Genomic DNA, 19,412 nt, shown 5'->3' with positions numbered 1-19,412 from the left:
ACTGCAGAAAAAATATTCACCTTGATTAGTTTTACCATCAGTAAAGTGTTAAGCACTCACACAGTTCTAAATACGGCGTCCATTTGACCCCGTGAGCTTTTCACCTCGTGCATGGTCCCAGCAGGGTCATACTGACATCGTGTGCACTTTTATGAGTTGTTTCTTTGTATATGGTTTCAGGAACTGTAAGGCAGATGGGACTCCCATATGGCTATCACATTGTCCAACCATGAAATTCCTGACCATCACACTAAGACTGCTGGACGGTTATTTTGAAGTTCACCCCTCTCAGACTGATATGTATATGTATAGGCATGTCACAATAAACAATAAATCAATTAATCACATAATAAATTAAAAGAAACTCAATAAATTTCATTTGCTTGATTTATAATTTTTCTCTTTTTTTCCTCTCTTTTTGCCACATCCTGAATGATAAAAGTCTTCAGTCTGGTGATTTGGTCTCAACCACCCCTTTTTTGAATGATAAATTACGAAATCTCTGTAAACAAACTTATTTAATTTATTGTTTTCTTTATTTTAACATTTATGTGGGATAAATGTTCATTAGAACATTTAAACACTTTAAGCTTTAATAAATTTAAAGTTTGTTGAACTTTGAGAATGTGTTCTCGCATTTTTTTGCCATTATTACTATTATATTACTTGAAAATGTTCTCAAAACAACAATGCTATCGTTTAACGCAATAAGTTCTGGGACAATTACTCATCCAGCAAAATTTGTTATCGTGACAGGCCTATATATACTGTATGTAGTAATAATAACAGCATTAAATATGCCAATTGCCACAACTCTAATGACCTGGTCTTTGTTGCAATTTGGAAAATACCTGCATTACATGGACTGCTCTCCCAGGTTGTGATGTCACAAATTTATTTATCCCCTCACAACAGGAAAGCTAAAAATGGTCCCTGATGGGACAACAACTACTTTAGGGCAAAAATCAGAGAACAGAAATCTCAATAAATCTCTGATTTAAAATGAGGTCATATCATGTCAGAGAAAAAAACAATCATTTAAAAATCTAATACTGTCATTATTATTTTTAGTTAAACAACTTTCAGAGTAAGTCAGAGTCAAACTCTCATAATCACATTTGTGTCCTGTAGGACGGGCTGGTTGATCTTAGCCAATTGGTAGTAAATACGCCACTGTAAATAATAAACAACAAAAGGTTAGTTAGTATAAATAACTCTGACCTGAAAGATCAACATAACCTTCTTCCTCATATGCAAGCAATATCTTGCTTGATAACCAGAAATAAATGTTTTTGAACTGAAAAATCCTACTAAACTCAATCCCATAATATATTCTACAACTAAACTATAAAAATTGATCTGATAATTAAGTACACTGAAACAATGCCGTATCCCATAAAATGAAACATGCCAATCTGTCCTGCAGCGTCTCAGAGCCTGTGCCACCAGGCTGGGAGGCACCAGTCATCACTTTACCATCTGTTTCCTCTCTTAACACCGTGCTACCAACTCCTTCTCAGGAGGGCATAACATGCCTAATGACCCATTTGACTGCTGTTTTCAAGCAACAGTCTTCTGTTAACACCTAGTTGTATTGCTAGAAAGTGGTTCATAACACATCACAACTCATTGGCCTCTGTGTGAGAAGGAGCTGCTGCAACTCTAAGCTGCAGTGTAAGTATTCCTGTAAAGCAGTGACTTTAAAAGAGAACAGATTATTGGAGAATAATTCTGACAGAGCACCATCTGATGTGTAACTCATTCTCTTTTCCTGTTGTTGGGCTTTGTCTTTTCAAGCCACCCACACATTCTCACATATCTTCTCCTTGGTGTCTCTGTGTTAAAGTGAAGAGACAACCACTACATCTAGCAGACAGCCTACACCTGCAAGTCAGCACAAGTATAAAAGGCTCCTGCTGTGTTCTCCTGCTGTATTGAAACTTATCTGTTCAGGCTTTAAAATTTGCTTTCTGGGTAATTTTCGATTTACTTAATACTTTTAATGAAGAGCTCCTTGAAAAGGCAAGTGGAGAAGAACAGGTAAAAGAAGCTACATAGAAACTCAAGTAAGATGCACAGAACATGACAGGAAGGGAAGTCATGCAGCAGAGCAAAACAATGCAAAAAAACTTACCATGCAGAGTAAGGTGAGAAAGATAGTGACAGATTACCTTCTAAAAACTGCCATGCACTCAATGTGAAACATTAAGATGCCTTGGCTGATAAACTGGTGGCATTATGTTATACCTCACACCGGTGCTGAAATGTGTTACTGTTAAATTAATCGAGCCTCTTCTCTGCTGCTCCCCATATCCATCTCAGGATATTTTCCCATTGATCTGTTGGGGGGAAAGGGAAGTGGATACTTCTCTCCCAGGAACAGCTGGAGAAGTGAAGCCATGGTAAAGCACACACTGCAATAAGAAGGACTTCTCGCCTCTTATCTTGATATATTTGTGGAAGGGTTTAAAAAAAGGATCAAGCCTCTTCCGAATCATAGGATCATATCTCTTCTGAATGACACATATTAAACAATTATAACGGCAATCAAATTTCCTCAGTTAAATATTCCACTGTACAGTAGATGATGAAGAAGAAAACAACCCTACATACAAAAAGTCACAAGTTGACATGATGTTAAGAGTGTATTAGGTTAATGTCTCCAACTATAACAGAACAACCTGTTTAAACAGTGACCCTTTCTTCTAATGAACAGTTCTTTTGCCTTTTATCTAAAGACTATCAAAGAGAATCTGTTGACTTTTTTTTTATTTCAATCTATTAATCATAGGACAAACTAGTAGAAGCAAGACAAAACACACAAGCCCAGGAATTCTGACTTTCCCAGTCTGATCTATATTAAATTAAGGATGATATGAATTTTAAACTGGGTGGAGATAAAGATGGGAATGATGGACTATGGCTATATTGAGCTACAGTTGTGGGTATTGACGGCGGTTCATTGAGACAAGAACTCATTACCTGTCCAGGCTCCAGCCAATTTACAGTTTTTCTTGAGGTCTGACCTGTAGATTCCGATTTGGACTAGTTCACACAAGTTCATTGATAGAGTTTGTTTTGTGAAGGTCTTTAAAGATTATCCCCATGCATTAATCAAAAGATAGGTCACTAAATATTACATGAAGCTTTAAAATGTGGTCATTAAAGTGCATGGTGTTGATTGTGCTTATGGTTGATGCAACAGATAATGATGGAATTCCTTCATTTTGATGCATTTACTTATTAAGAAATAAAAATTACCTCAACATTAGACCTGTATGTGATTGTCCAGAGTCAATCAAGTTAAAGTTGGTTGAGTTCCATAAGGCTAACTTATTGAATTATTATTCTCAAAACATATATTATGTGATTGAAAGACAAAGCAGCTGGACTAACTAAATATACATGCAGGAATAATTTGTTTATCTTATTTCCCTTATTTAGAAAGCTAAAACCACATTGAGATTAATCTGCAAAACACAACCAGGTTACACATACATAAATAATAAAAACTGATTTTATAGAAAGAGTAGCAATCATGCCATCTACTATAAATGTCCACTGTGCTCTTTCACTTCTTATCAAACAAGGCACAACTGCAGCATCAGTCAGACAGAATGAATTCAGTTCAAAACACTATAAGACTGAAGAGTTTTTATTAACTCGGAGAATAATAAGACTGAAGCGTATTCTGGGCATATTTTGGATGTATATTTGGGAAATTGTGGAAGAAATAGCACAAAGAATTTACCACATTAATAGGCATTTGTGTCATATGCATTACCCAGAGCATCACAACGGGATTGATTAATGGTAATAACAGTCAGTAATGGTTAGTGTAATTTTTTCTGTAGCATTGTCTTAAGACAGTGCAGATCCTGAAAAGCCAGAAAAAAAAAAAACACAAAATATGATACACTAAAGTGGTTATAGACGGCTTCCTCTGCTATTATATTACACCAGTTCCATAGAAATAAAAGATCTATCGATCTTGTGTACTGGTACACAAGATCCATTAACTGGACTGTTTCAAGCTCCATTTTTAAGTCAAGCTTCTTAGATGATGTGGAGTGATGAGACACAGAGTTACAATGAGCTGAACATCTATTAAAACTGCAGATGGTAGAGATGCAAAAATATCTTGTGACGTTAAAACATTATGTATTGTACTGCTTAACTGGACTTCACAATGGCTACATCTTCTCTCACAACAGATATCAATGGAACAACAACCAGCAACAGATAAAAATAAATTTGAATATTTCAATAAAACATACCCTGTATTTTTATATGCTATTTCATTGCCGGTGAATTGGTGCCACTGCAGAAGCAAAGAACAGGGGAAAAGAGGGGAAATGGGAGAACCAAATGAAATCACATAGTGATTTTTATTTTTGAAGATATCCTTTACTTATTGGGGCGTGCCATAGCAATGCACAGGAGGTACGAGCCGCATTAACGGTAATAGGAAGCGGCAGTTATTTTGAGGTGTAGAATAATAGGTGCCTGCCATGCATTGCATGCAATGCCATGGCAGTGGCATTCCTTCTCGAGTTGTAGAACTGAGATCCCCCCTGATCCACCCTCCTGCAGTAGACGCTGCTGCTGAATTAGCCTTCATCCACCTAACCCTGCATCTGTTCGCTGGTGAAGGTCCTAGTAATAGAGTAATCTATCAATTATTCTTACAATTAATCGAGTAATCAGATTAAAAAAAAAAGATAAAATCAAACATTTGTAAATCTAACATAACAGCAGTATTACTATTGGATATCAACGTCAGACCAATTTTTCACATTTGAGCTTCCCTAACAATAACTTTTCTGTAGTTTAGAAAATATACCTGTAACAATAATGGCTCACTTTCTAAGTTAACCTGAAGAAAAATTATACAAAAATCTGAAATTATATTAAATTTAATAATAAAGAGGCAAGCTCACAAATACGCTTATAAAAAAATGTCAATACTCCAGCTTTTCGTTTATGTATTCATCTTCAGTCAATTTAATAGATGAACTCTCACCTTGCCCAGACATTTATAGTTTTTGTGTTTATGTTAGCGACGGGATTTGACACCTTTGTTCGTCACACACAAAAACATGTACCAGCTAAGTGCTGCCACGGCGTGCTCCGGCACCCATTTGTTGAGACCGGGATGATATGAAATAAATTTTCCGGTTCATCCCTAAAGCTACACTTACACTTACCTAAAGCTACACTCATCTAATGTGCAGCTGCCCACAGTGTTCAGTCTATCCACTCATCTGTACAAATACACCTTCAGCGCTTGTAACCGCCGTTCGCTCTGAACCGCCACCAGGCAGCAGCTCCAGGAGCAGAAAAGCTGCCGTACTCCAGGCATCGCACCAGTCATTTTAAGGATGCTTATCGGTCCCCAGACATTATAATCAGTCAATAAAATCCTCCCAGGCCGAACTTGAAAACTGGACGTTATGCTGCTAACAGTTAGCTTTCGTCAATGACTCAGGTGGAAGTGAGAGCGCTGTGCAACACAAGTAATAACCCGGCCGGAACACGGTGCACTAAAAACATAATTTAACGAAGCTTCGAGGCAGATAAATTTTCCTCGAGGAATTTTAATAATCGAGGTATTCGAATCACTCGAGGAATCGTTTCAGCCCTACTTCCCATTACCGTTAATGCGGCTCGTACCGCTGCGTGCCCCCTCACACTATATTTATCAAAATGTGCCCCTCAATCCCGTGAGGGGTGCTATTACTTTTGTTGGCATTTCGAGTAACCATGGCGACATAATTAAAGAAAAACAAGCCAAATTGAAATCAAAACAAATTCTAACTGACCCTTAAAAGCTGAATCTTTAGGAATTTCTCTGTCTTTGTTCTTTTTACAATTACACGGCAAAAACAATAATATGTTTATTATTGACAGAAATGCAAACAATCTTTATAAAATGATAACAATAAACAACCTCCTGTCTCGACTGGAGACAGTCCGAACAGTTTTACCTTAACCTGCATTTAAATTAAAGATATTAATTTGCCACGTCCCTCCTGACCTGTCTTCTCCAAAGTGAAATTCAAACTGCAGTAGGTAACTTTTATAAAAAAATTTTTTTTTTTTTACATATTTGTTAAAACTGTCATTGTGTTGTGAAAGTATGGCATGAGAGATAATCTGTGAAAAATGTATTAAAAGACTCTGCCTTCTCCCAGTGCTATCTGAAACAGCAGTGGGACAATCCGGCTGTTATTGTAGAAGGAACTCTCTGGAAACTCTTTAATTTTGATTGTTCAGTACCATGGAAACATTTTAGTCTGAAGCTCCAATTACAAATCCTACAATTTTCACTGCTGATTGCTTTGATATCCCACTTTCCAGTAATGCAAGCCAACAGTGAGGGCAGTCACTTCCCTTGATCTGACTAGCAGAACACTGCAGTGTGAAGTTTTATGAGGGTTGTTAATCTAGTGTGTCTGCTAGTGTTGAGTTGCACCATTAAAGCTGACTATTTTAAACAGGAAGACACAAACTAATGAGAAAAAAAATGGTAAAAAAATTAATGGTAATCATACATACAGGACTGATGCAATAGTGGTCAGAACCCATCAGGAAAGTCTTTACTCTTTTTCACACTTTCTCAAAGAGTAGAAAACTGCCAGGTGAGTAGTGAGTTGAAAACTCTGAAAAAGTGTTAGACAGTCAGCTTGGTAACACTGATTTTCAAGGTCCAGACATTTTTCTGATCCTAATCTGCTTCAGTGCTACAAGCCGCTTTGCAAAACATGTCCGTTCAAGCACGTCACTGCTGCTTGCAGCCACTCAGAAATATTTAGAGCAACCAGAGGAGACCTGTTTTATTTGTCTGGTCTCTAGGGGTGTGCTATATTGTCTTGCTTATGGTGATACCACTGGATTTTTTTGACACCGGTGTAAAAGTTAATATTGCGATAATAAATGATAACGTCATTTAACAGAGCCTGACCTGTGCAGCAAAGGTGCTATGCTTTCTATAGTTGTTTGCCAACTGCCACTAAAGCAAAGAAGAAGCTGATAACTGGTCCACAGTCGGAACTGGATTGAATCTCATAGAATTAGCTAATATCAGTAGTAAGGGAAGGATATAGAGTACTCGGTTACTCAGAAATTAGCTCTGCCTCTGCTGAGTCAGTTATGGCCAAAAGACTTTCTGAAACACAGATGTCGTTCCAAAAAATAAATAAATAAATCAATAAATAACTTGAACCACAAGGTTCAGGGCCACCAAAATATATGGAACAAGAGAAATAAATAATTAAGGTTTCACTTTTTCCCCCACATTTTATTTTTTGAGTGTTGATGTTTCTGTTTTGTTATATTTTACAAATATGTCTATTAATGTGAGAAAATCACAACTTTCTGTTCAGTCAGTATTTAACACAGCTGACACAAAATGTTTTTAATTCAGCATATTACAAAAAATGTTGCCCTTTATGTAATGGAAAGATGAACAACTCTCTTCATACAAGAGAAAACTCAGGTTTTTAAGAAATTGGTCAGCTACCAACTAATCCAGGGTTTCCCCCAGTTTATGATAAGCCCAGCGGGTAGCCTGGATTAATTGGACCTCCCGCTATGCTCAGCATTGCTTACATTTTTTGTTAATTAAAAAAAAAAAGCTTTTTTTTTTTTTAATAAGTCAGACTGCAAGCATCTCAGAAGTGAAAATAGTTGATATTTATTTTGCATTTTTTTATTTGTTGTTTTTAAGACTCTATTGCTGGGTTTCAGACAAGTGACCCAGATGACGCGCAAAATTCAAATGGAGGTCCGGAAGGGGATTTCTCCGATTCAAAACAAAGCAAAATTGATCACAATGAGTACGCTAATCCCATAAATAGGTTGGAACAGACAAGGCATCTCGAAAAAATATGGGTATATTTAGGATATGATCCGTATTATCTCGAGAAAAATGACTTCTCTTATAATCTTGAGGATTTACCAGGCCTCCAGGTGATCCACATAACTAACTATCTGGTGCTGCAGAGTTCATATTTTACGACGAGCCAGAAAAAAGTTTTCAAAAGTCTGGAGTACAATCATTTAGTTTCAGGTTGGGTCAAGCATTTAGGATGAAAAGAAGCATTAAAAGACTGTCAACTTGTTTCTGTCGGATGAGTAGTGAATTGTGCTATTTTAAGTAATAAGTCTATGATAACGATGCTATCGCTAACAACAAACGAACCAATGTTATTTCTATGTGCTTGGATCTCCTGGTAAATAATTTTTGTAGCTTCTGTAAACCCAAATTCATGCTGGAGTTGTATGAATTGTATGAACTTTTATCAATGTTGAGTAGTTGTAAGACACTGGATTCAAGTCCAATGTAGGTCAACCATTTGCAGCGATCTACAGAAACACCATGAACTACAAATGTAGTTTGTGGCCAGACACAAACCCTGTGAGGGAATAGTCACAGCTCACGGTGACAGTATGGCTCGGTAGGTGATATTTAATTTATTGAACTTTTTTTCTTTTTAGCATGAAAGCCCCACTGAATAAACATATTTTCTGTCCGGGATTTGGCACTGAGGTAGCTGCTAACAACATTAGCACTCTGAGGACAACAACATTCGGGCATAAAAATAATATATCTTACCTTACATATGAATGCTTATCTTTCTGAGTAACTGTCCAATAAAATATCTGAAAATACAATTTAAACGATGTGATAATTACCTGTTAGAAAGTGGGCGCTGCATGGCATTGTTAGTTTCTGCACCTCCTGTTTTTAGTCCTAGATTGTTGATCCACTTTTCTTTTCTCTTTTTTCGGTAAGTTTTTTAAAATTAACTCCCTTGTGACCAACGACCTTCGAAATACCAAAATAACGTTTATCTTTCTCCCTATTAGAACGGTTGGAACAACCGTACAGGACACAGACTTTAGGCATTTTGATGTTGGATCAACAGAAATAAATGAACTGCATTTACTTCCGGCCCTCCATCTGCATTGGGTGACGTCGGCGCTACGTCATCTGAAACCCAGCAATAGCTGTCGGTTTAAGTATTGTTGGCAATGTCTTCCAGTTACATAATTACCCAGTAATATTTTACATTTCCTGTCAGCTTCACATCTTTTAATACAAAAACACAACAGGCTACTGGTTGACTGCCTCAGTGTCCAGACCACTGGGCTTAAGAAGTTTTCTGTAATCGTTAACTGATCAATAAGATCAATCAATTTTAGATATGCTCATTAATTGATAACTTGTATCCCTTCACCAGAATGTTAGTGTAGAGTAAAAAGCTACTCCTTTCTTAATGCTGCAACAAAAAAATAGAAATGCAACAAGTCATTCAAGAATTTTTCTCAGACACTTAAAGTTTCCCTGTGGCTCAGCAAGAGACACACTTCAGGCCCACATCATGGTCTAAACCAATCACAGATGGTGAAGGGAGGGATGACCACCCTTTGATTCCTGTCCATATAGGGTTATAATCAATTGAGGATAATTGAACAGGAAGACATGGTCACCTCCTCTCTTTGATAAGAATAATGATCGCCTGTGGCAGATGTATTCATCATCCAACTGAATATGTCAGTGAGTGATGTTTGTGTTGTGATGATATAGTACAAACACATGTACGGTAGTATTACACTTAAGATGAGCCATTCAGAAATTCTATGGATGACTTTGGAGGCATTCACTGATTGCAATATTGGAAGCTTCCAATTTGGTGATAATCAAGCAAGGACAGTCAAGGATAAAACTGATCACCAAGCAATGACTAGTCTTCTAAAATAATCTCTTTAACTGTTGAAAAATGAAAGAGATTACACATTACAAAAGGAAACCGAGAAAAAGAAATACCAGCATGTGAACCTCTCCACATGCAGCTGCATCATCCCTTCCTGACCACGTCTTGTAAACAAACTGTGGTTCATTAATCAAAGGTTTTGCAGTGAGAAGCAACGCAGGACATCAGGTGGTCTTAATGAATGTGGGCGACTTCCTAGAAAGCAAGCACTCCTTTGAGGGGCTTCATAAATATGCATCCTACTCTGCAGCTTGGTTGAAGGGACAGCCATATATATGTTTTATTGAAACTAAGAACTGTGATGTGGCTGTGGGTGGTTTTCAGACACAGAAACAAAACTTTAAATAAGCTGCTGGGGCTCCACAGCTGTGACTGTCAAAGCAGCTAGCACTGAGAAATACTGTATTGTACCTCGGTCCTTCTCTTTCATATCCAGACCACCTGCATGCAGCAGATGTGCTCCTGGCTCCTCCTTACCATTGAATACTGTTTTCTCAGCCCTCTGGTATTTCTGTCATATGTCATTTTTTATGGTGTTCTGGACATAAAATATCACTAATGCTCACTTAGTTTTGTGTTTGGCTGATACTTTGTGTATATTCTACATGTCAACAGACAGCTCCTACATCTCATACACAATGGATACTTAGCATAAATATGTATACAGTGATTGCCTGAGGCAGATGGTTCAGAATGAAGTCCTAACAGATACCATTATTTATTTATGTCATTTGACAGCTCATAACCAAACTCAGTTTGCCACTTATCAGGATACAGGTCATCAGTAAAGGAGCTTAGTCGACAAAGGTATAATATAGGACCAATGGGTTTTGATCCAGTAGTTAATTCAGCATGGATATTAAACTATTGCAACATTTCTGTGTATGTATGTCAGAAATAATAAGCAATTGCTAATTAAATCTTTTAATAAACTAAAATGGTTAACACCACCTAAAGCAGTGTCAGGTTGAGGACCCCGGTCCTCAAGTCACACTGCCCTGTATGTTTTAGGCATTTGCCTGCTTCAGCACACATAATGTTAATTGATGACCGGTTAATAGGCTTTTTGCTGAATTGCAGCCATCTGAATGAGGTGTGTTGAAGCAGGGAGACATCTAAAACATGGAGGTCAGTGTACCTTGAGGACCAGGGTACACAGACCTGCATGAAACACTGGTCTAAAGGATAGGCTACAACTTAACATTCAGGAAATGTCTTTAGTCCTGTTAAAGGGATATGAGTCCATTACCCCGAGAAATAAAAACCGTTACTTCCGCGCTACTTCTTCGTGAGAACAGCATAACTGTCATCTTTTAATGTATGATTCTGTCAACAGCGCAATATGTACGTGTATCAACAGGGGTAATTTTCCAGCCTGTTCCCCTGAACATGCCAACCTCCCCCGCCCCCAGCAATTATGTAACCTCAGTTTACCAGTCAGTATGAGTGAGTGTAAAATAACATATAACGTCTGTATAAACCTCCGGTCTAAAATGTGACTTTAATACTAGTAGCTGCGCGGCTTGGGAGAGGAGCGATGAGGTAGAGGGTCGTAATAGCGGCACGGCGCCAAAAAAAACCTACCTAACGCTGCGGATACGGCGCAGGAGAGCCAGGTTAGCCAGCGAAAAAACTTCCAAGGACTCCAGCGTTAGCGTCCAGGTTGTCCTGTCTCCTTTCTGAGTCACTTTCTGGACATTTTCAGCGCACACAAGCCGTGTGTACAGCGCACGACAGTCAGGTCGTTGCTCTGGTGTTGGGCTACAACACAGCCATAAACCAACCACACTGCTACAAGCACTGAGCTCGACTCCTACTGAAAGGAGAGCTATGATAAGTCAAGAATTCACGCGACGCTGTGTGTCAGAGCTGCTGATTGGCCGATACATGAGTGTGGGCAGAACAATAGCTGATTTAAAAGCACAGTTATATTTCCTCACCGGCTGCCATTGACAGGGGCGCCGCCAGGAATCTTTGGCCCCCGGACAAAAAATTTAATTGCCCCCCCTTCCCCTCTGCACATCTACATTAGAATTTCTTGAGTCTATTTGACCCATAAAAGGCTTGTAACTGCCTAGCTTTCTTTGGTCCACGTCTGATACAAGCATAATATTTACTGATGGTGAATTTTACATGCAATAGTCCATATGCTGTATGCAAATAGGTTGCTAAATTTTTTTTTATTAGTTTAGAATGTTCCCATTCTTCTGAACGGCTCTTTACTAAGAAGATAGGACTGGAGCCTCACTGAGAGCCATTCTTTGTTCTTGTAATGGTCTGCGTACACTGCAGTACCTATTATTATTAGTTTTATTGAATTATGTACATTGATATTTATTTAATTAGCAAATAAATAAAACACAAGAATGGAAGAGCACACAGAGCAGGGTCATTGCTCTTTGATTGTTTTCGTCACCTGACATGGTGGCATCCATTACAGCACTGCGCTGTCTGGCTTCATGCAGCGGGAAAGAGAGTGAGAACAGTCATGGTGCGCGCCTTGTTCTTCTTGCTTGTTGCACCTTAGACAGTGTTCATAGTTGAGCAATGTTTACCGTTAGGGCATTGCTTTAATTGATATGTTTAATAGAGCAGACATTGGTGGGTTCTGACATGGGCAGTATGGGCAACCGCCCAGGGCGTTATCTTTTTAGGGATGGCAAGAGACCTCTGCTGATTGTGGTAGAGATGGAAGCAAAGCAGAATGAAGAGTTTGAATTGATAATGATATTGGTTAAATTTATTTAAGCTCTAAGCATTTATCTACTTGTTTTATGGGAATATGAATCTCTCAGATCATTTAAGAAGCTATTTTGATCATATTTGACATTTTATCGTGTCATGTCGAGGGGGACGCCGGTCTTAGTCTTGACGCGGACTAGGACCATAAAAGTCTTGGTCTTGTCTCGGTCTCGATAAACTCTGGTCTTGGTCTTGACTTGGTCTCATGTTAGGTAGTTTTGACTATAACACTATGAATTACATACTGTATATTCATAGTGATATAATTTGTGATATAATTATAGCTCCCTTACATATAATAAAAATCCAAAATACTCTCAAAGAAAAATTTTATTCTAGTTAATTTAAAACACCTGCAATAGTTCCTGGTTTCTCTGTGTGTCAATAAGCTGCACAATCGTGGGGAAGACTGCTGAACTTCTGGACAGATGTCCAGAAGACAGTCACTGATGCACTCAACATTTACGGGAAGCCACACAAAGTCTTTGCTAAAGAAACTGCTTGGCAACAGAGAGCTGAATCCAAGTGAATTTGTACAGTGAAAGGAAAAAGTGTGATAGAAAAAAATACACCAAAAAATGCATCTGAACATTATGAACAGAAACCATGGTAACTACAATTCTAAATTATGTTAACTCATTAATCAATGTTAATCTATTCCTTAGCATGTTCTTCATTTTAACACTGTAGTAGTCCATTCACTAACAGAGATTGGTCAAAACTTTATTTATGAGAGACAGGATTACATTTAAACCATTTGAAGTAAAATATAAACTTTCTGATTTCTTCCTTTTAAGGAGACAATTGCCATCTTGGACTGCTAATAAAATTCTTACTTCAGAGAACATTCCACTTTAATTTTTTGATTTTAAAGTAAATTAAATTCCCATTAAAACACTGGTGGACTCAAAGTGTGATTAGAGACAGTAGACACAGTTCCTCCTTCCATCAACTCTCATCTAAACCCCCTTATTATGGGGAATTGCTGTCTATCTACAGCAGTCAATGGGCAAGAGGAGGGGTACTCCCTGGACAGGTTGTCAGTCTATCACATGGCAACACAGAGACACACAGGACAAACAACCTTCATACATATCTAAGTACAAATTAGAAAGTTGGATACTTTAAAACCATGAAAGAGTCAATACATGCAGAGAGAACATGAAAACGCCAAGAAAAACCAATGAAAGACTAAGAAAGACCAATGGCCAGGATTCAAATCCTGGCCGTGTCTTCTGCAAAGCAAGAGTTTTGTCAACTTTGCCACTGTGCAGCTCATCCATCCACAATACTCACTTAGTCCAGGTTAGAGCTAGAGTTTATTTATTATTTATTAGAGTTATTTTATTCTATTTTTATGTTTTGCTTGTTGATATTTTAAATACATTTTTAAAAATGTCAAAATACAGCTAAATATATAAATGAGTGAAAATCTGGAAATAATCTAAGAGGAAAATCAATTCATTCTGTGTGTATGTTGACAAGCCGCAATGTGCGTCATGTGAGATAATGGGATTTTTTATATTTCTTTAAATATTTAATCACATATTGATTTTTCCCAAGCAAATATATGGACATTCAATAGACATGTGACACCTCCCCAGCTCAGTGTTATAATGTAGATTTCAAAAGCTGCCAACACTCTGTGAAATTGCTGTTGAAGCAACTACTTGTGTTACCCCTGAGAGTCGTTCACACCTAATGCACTGTTCAGAAATAAATGTTCTATGTAATCTGCTCAGATTTATGTGGCAGATAATTCCTGATCTTCAACTATAGTTCCTTACACTTAGCAAGACATGACTGAAGTGCAGGGCTAAAGATGGAAGCTAAACTTCACAATGGTTTCCCTAAGGACATTTACCCAGAGGTCTATGGAGTATAGGAGCGGATAAGGGGATGAGAAAATGGGAGGAAGTGTTGGCCATCTAACAATGCTAGACTCCTCTGGGAAGAGGTGCAAAGGTCAAGGTGATGAGGTCACAAATTACTAATGGAAACAAGTACAAAGAACAGAAGTCTGGCTTAACCCAAAACAACTGAATTTTGAAAAGAATATTTCAACAGGGACAATCAAAACAATACGTTACCTTTATAAACTTCTTTGAATGATATCCGAGCTTACTGTACTGTTTGATAACTAGGATAAATTGGAATGTAGGAATGATATTTGTTGTGAATTGGCGCTATATAAATAAACTAAACTGAAGGAAATTGAGTACATGAAGCAATTTCAGAAGTCAGATCCCCCATGACTTTCATGAATCCAAGGTCTGGCTGATCTCTATGCCTCTTGGATGGGATCTTAACTGTTTGTTTCAGATCATCACTGTGGGGAGAAATAATCCAGGATCTCTCTAATTGGCTGTATTTATCTTTTCTGAAAGTGGTGAAATGCCATCTTTGCTGCTTGTTGCTTAATCCAGGCAGGAAGTATGAGAGTTTTCAGGTGGAGAATATACCTGGAGAGCTAAGACTAATACTGTACTGCAATACCAACTCAAATGCAATGAACTGTGATTCCTATTTAGATCTGCTGAACTTGATTATCTAGTTAAAAATACAAGTTTGAAATCCATGGTGGTCATTTTATGATTCAATTAATTTTAGCACGCTGAAATTCAATATCTGCGGGCAGGCAGGGTATAACTATAGTGTTGAAAAAAAATCTAGCTGGTGAACATTCAATCAAATTCTGGGCTAACCTAAACAGATCTGTAATAATCTGGAGTATGTTTTTTCATGATCTTGAACGTTTACATGAATTTTGGTCAGAATTATCAACCTTTTTGATCCAGATTTTTTTTCTTTGAAAAACTGTAAAATGTAAAGATTCATGTTCCAAAAATGGTTATGTACGTGTTAGTATCTCTGAAACGCCACATCTCTGAGGCATGTTGTTACAGTTGTAAAAATGTATTCCTTTCTTCCATTTTTCATTGTTTATGTTTTTTGTTATAATTCAGAGACCAAGACGAGCTATCTTACTTGGAGACTCAAGTTTGTCCAATGCAGTACCTGTGAGGAGCATATTGGTGTCCCTGGCCAAACTTCACGGACAGACCAACAACCCGAAGACAATCTGTGTTAGTGAGTGGGCAGCTCTTTGGGGGAGTGCAGAAAGGCGCTTTCTCCAGACAGATTTGGTATTTCACACTTAATTAGAGTTAAGGTACCAACTCTCCAAAAAGAGTTAAATTAACACTTTCTGGTGGACCCATATAGACACTTTAAAAGTGTTAAAATCGAGTCTGACAGAGCTCATCTGGGCCTGCTGGATTTGCTGTGTATATTTCCAAGAGTTAGTGAGTGTGCTGACCATGCGACTGCCATCAGAGAAGGATTTTGGGTAACACTTTATTTGAAGGGTTGTGAATAAAACTGTCATGACACCGGTCATGAACATGAGTAAGTCTTCCTGAATATTTATGACTGTTGTCATAAAGTGTCATTTGGTAAATCATGACACTTTTAATACAAAGCTGACATTATTCAAAATGTCTTTGTTATGACAACTTGACATTAACCAAGAAATCATGATCTGACATAAATTTGTTATAGAAGTATTACTGATTAAATTTTAAAAATTACGTAGCCTTATGTTAATAAAGCTAATGTTTAATCAGTAATACTTTTATAATAAATTTATGTCAGATCATGATTTCTTTTTTACTACTTTAATCTCAACACAAAGTGGGGTGATGAAATTCCTCTTTGAGTGCTGAAATATAAAATCTCTTTGATTTTCCCACAGATTACTGTATGAGCTTCCAAAGCTCCGGATTCAGAAAAGATTTTGGTTGTAGTGACATTAAAAAGCAGTGAAAAGGTTTGGCTAAATGTGATACTGTAATTAATATGGAGTCCAGAAGAGAAGCAGCAATTCCCTCCAAGGAGACTATGATGTAAAACCTGATAATACTGTGTTGAATTACAATTATTTACCATAACTGAAACACTAAAACTACCAAATATTGAGCATTAGGAATGATCTCTACTTATTTATTGTTTAGTTTCAGCTATTTTGATCAAATTGATCTCTAAAAGATGTTTACTTGTGTGTTACATTATCTGTCTTTTGAACTGCAGGCTGGAGGTTCTCAGGAACTGAAGCAATCACCTGCTGTGGTTTAAACAATGAAATGCAATTTCAGTTCCCCAGCACAGGAAATCCTATTTCTTTTTCTCTTTTAATCAGAGATAAGATAAGAGATAAAAGTTCTTACAACAGTAGCTGCTACAAGGTTTTACTATGAATGAAATGGCAACTAAGTCCTGTACAATTCTTTGCTAGATGGACAGCTTTATTCCACATCTAATGAAGTTTATCCAAGTCTTTACTTTTTGCATTTGTCCATATTATCTGACAATATTCAAGCTAGGAGATAAAAGTTCTTACTACAAGCATCAGCAAATCAGCTGGCAGAACTTTATTACATCTTATTTACAGCAGTTTCTATGTGTCTTGATCAAAACAGTTTGCTATCCAAATAGACTCCTAGTAAGTTAGCTTCTGTTAATTGTTCAATGAGCGTGTGATTTGACAAATTGATCTTTAAATCATATTTAAGAGACTTGTTTGAACCAACTACTGAACCTGTATTTAATGTATTTAATATTAAGTTATTTTAAATCCATTGCTCTACAATTTTTGTATAAAAGGTAAGTAATTTGTAAAACTAGCGTACAAGACTGGATTAGGACAGCTGCCTGGTGGAATTCCACAGCCTACTCTCACCAGTTTAAAAAAACTAACATTGAAATACACTTACTGTGATGTATTGAACAAGTAGCCCTTCATCAAGCTTAGTGCTGATGGTGTACAACCACACAGTTCAAGTTTTTCTAAAAAGCAAGTTGTGATCAATCACATTGAACACTGCTGAGAAGTCTAATCAGACTACTCCACATATCTTTTGAGTGACGAGTTTTGTGGTAGGACTAAATATGACGGAAAATGTGCAACTAGAATTTAGGACTACGCAGAGACCAGCGACAGATGAGGCTGGAGATTAATTCATCCAATTTAACAATTCTTTTACTATATTCTACCATTTTACCACATAAGATAATACTAATTTTAATTTAAGACAATAATCAGTCACGCCCTCCACCCCCCCTTCCCCCACACACATACAGGACAGGGTAGTGATGGACACAAAGCACAACTCCACCATCAATACCAAGAGCTGACTATTACCCTTTCACAAAGAAAAGAAATTAGGAAAACTGCAACAGAACATAAAAACACAGATAAACCCGAATCAAAGAAATTAAATCAGCAACAAAAGTCCAAGCTACAACGCTGCCCAGCAACAGTAGGCTTATTGCATGAAATAATGGTCCATTCTGGAGCTGGTATGAACTGACATAGCTGCAGCAGAAGACGACATGCACATGGAACAGCACCAGGAGAATCACTGGAAAAGCCATCACAAGTCACCAGCAAAAGATGACATTCAGGAAGACAAAGGGAAAACAGGGTGGCAGGCAGAAATCCAGCAAAGAACATGCAGCAGCATCTAATCAAAAGTAAATAATGTTAAAAAATTTAATTTAAAAGCTTGTACAAAGAGGAGAAATGCACTAACTTGGTAAAAAAGCAGTCCTTTGTACTACAGTTTGCTTCGTACAGAGGGTGTGGGCTCTTGGTTGCTGAGAAACTATTGCTTTATTGAGGCAGGACTGTGTTGAGGTATTAAATTTTACCCAATTACTAAAATTTTGCTAGTGACGTATGTAATGCGTCAATGCAATGCTACGAAGCTTATTGGAAATTCCTTGCACTGTAAACAACTGTCCTCCTCTGCAAAGAGAGAAGCGCCGATCCGAACGAGGCGACTGTTAATGTTAATTCAATATTTGGAAGTGTGACTAACATGAATTGAACAACTTTATTTATCACCATGACCATATGGCGGCTCAATTTGACATTTTGAAAAAAAGTTTACTCAGTGGAAACACACCAATTTCGTTTTTTCCATAAAAAGTTTTCTCAGTAGCAAGTTGTTTTTTAGGCTGTATCAAAATTGGTTTATTTTGCAAAACTGCAATGGAAACACTTTTTTTTCCACATCACACGAGTCACATGATCAACAACCTGATGTTACTAAGGTGCAAAGCAAAAAAATAACAGGAAGTGGTAAGAGGATCATGGTGTGACATATTTTTTTAATGACGAGTAAACAAACTTATTCATGTGTGATTTTAATTGCTTTTCTTATTTAAAGGAAACACTGCAATTGTGAAATTGTGCTTGTTCAACATTAGCGGAATATTGACAACGTTTATTGCCCATTTGTATTGAAACACAGCTGCTGTTGATGTCTGAATTCTGGACTCCAGAGATCTGTTTCATCCATTTCTTCTCCATGCAGTATCTGCATGGAGAACACCCACCCAGGTTCCCGTCCCTCTCTCCACTGCTCCTCCGTCGGCCCTCCATGTAACTGCTCCCTGGGTCTCTACCTCTTATTCTGCTCTACTCAGCTGTCTGTTCACACTCTGATGCATCACTGCTCCCCAACTCCGGTATGAAGGAAAGCTCACTGGTTCACCAAACACTGAACTTCTGTCAATCTCGGCTCTGTGGATGAATCCCCCTTACCCCTGGAACTCTCATCATCCTAACATGAGTAAGACCATGGACATTTTGTATTTTATTTCTCCCAAAATAATAATCACTTAAAAACTTCATTTTGTGTTTACTATTGTTGTGTTTGAACAATATTTAAATTAGCTTGATGTTCTGAATCAGTTTAGTGTGACAAACATGCCATAAAATAGGAAGTCAGGTATTGGCAAAGACTTTTTTACACCACTGTTGGTAGAAAAGCAAATGAATCATAGAGCTGTTTATTATCATTTCAGATAGAAACCTACTTAAGGTTA

General features: G+C 37.5%; 1 protein-coding gene across 2 annotated transcripts in view; it reads right to left on the bottom strand.

Moving 5' to 3' along the window:
* tpst1 (tyrosylprotein sulfotransferase 1) overlaps window positions 1-11,604 on the bottom strand; it is a 67,032-nt gene extending 55,428 nt beyond the window's left edge. Inside the window, exon 1 of one of the 2 annotated variants that reach the window (XM_032545903.1) lies at window positions 11,364-11,604. The gene's annotated coding sequence lies outside the window, so the exon portion shown is untranslated. The remainder of the gene's footprint in view (window positions 1-11,363) is intronic. The other variant, XM_032545901.1, reaches the window with a different exon arrangement.
* Between the last annotated feature and the right edge of the window lie 7,808 nt (window positions 11,605-19,412).

Source organism: Xiphophorus hellerii, chromosome 18 (assembly GCF_003331165.1).
Source record: "Xiphophorus hellerii strain 12219 chromosome 18, Xiphophorus_hellerii-4.1, whole genome shotgun sequence".
Lineage (NCBI taxonomy): Eukaryota > Metazoa > Chordata > Actinopteri > Cyprinodontiformes > Poeciliidae > Xiphophorus > Xiphophorus hellerii.
The sequence above is the reverse complement of the archived record's forward strand: the minus strand, read 5'-3'. Positions and strand labels throughout refer to the sequence as shown.